Here is a 1,101-nt window from a genome sequence, read left to right as displayed (position 1 = left end):
GCAGGAGCAGATGCCCTTGGGAGCCACAGAATCTATGGGAGAAAAGAAGAGTAGAGGCTTCCAAAACCGGGGGAAAGCAAGAAGGGAAGCCTCCAAATATTATCCCTGTAGGGCCTGGAGAATAAAGTTGTTTTTCTTTTTCTTTGTAGTTCTGGAGATTGAACCCTGGCAGAGAATTCATACTTAATAGGGAATCAGAACTACTTCCATGGGGGAAGGAATTCTGCTGCATTTTAGTTCCTACTATTCTCCATTTTTCTTTATGGCATTTGCCACTGTCCTAAATAAGTAATTAGGTCACACAGTGCTCAAAGTCTATGACTCTGGTGTGAATAGGTGGCAGGGGTGTTTAAGGTGTGTTTTTGCTCAGGGATAACAAAAGTTACTGCTTAAAAGTGGCACTGTAGGGCTGGGAAGGTGGCTCGGTGGTAGAGCACTTGCCTTGCATGCATGAGGCCCTGGGTTCGATTCCTCAGCACCACAGAAGCAAAAAAGAAAAAAGCCGGAAGTGGCTCAAGTGGTAGAGCGCTAGCCTTGAGCTGAAGAGCTGAGGGACAACACCCAGGCCCAGAGTTCAGACCCCACAACCGAAACCCCCCCCCCCACCTCAGGGACAGTGCCCAAGCCCCAGGACCAGGAAAAAAAAAAAAAAGTTACTGCTTAGCCAAGTGTTGGTGGCTCCCACCTGTAATTCTACCTACTCAGGAGGTTGAGATCTGAGGATCTTGGTGCTAGAAGCCAACCAAGGCAGGGAAGTTTTTAAGAGCTGAGGGACAGCGCCTAGGTCCAGAGTTCAAGCTCCACGACCAACAACAAAAAAAGAGTCTTTTTTGTTTGTTGTTTTGGCCAGTCATGGGGCCTGAACTCAGGGCCAGGGCACCGTCCCTCACCTCTTCAGCTCAAGGCTAGCGCTCTACCACAGGAGCCATAGTGCCCCTTCTGGCTTTTTCTGCTTATGTGGTGCTGAGGAATTGAACCCAGGGCCTCATGCATGCAAGGCAAGCATTCTACCACTGAGCCACCTTCCCAGCCCATCTTATCTCCAATTAATTAGGAAAAACAAAACAAAAAACACCACCACAGGCAGTTTAAAATTCAAAC

Source organism: Dipodomys ordii, unplaced genomic scaffold, assembly GCF_000151885.1.
Source record: "Dipodomys ordii isolate 6190 unplaced genomic scaffold, Dord_2.0 Scaffold23, whole genome shotgun sequence".
Lineage (NCBI taxonomy): Eukaryota > Metazoa > Chordata > Mammalia > Rodentia > Heteromyidae > Dipodomys > Dipodomys ordii.
Note: the sequence above shows the minus strand (reverse complement) of the source record.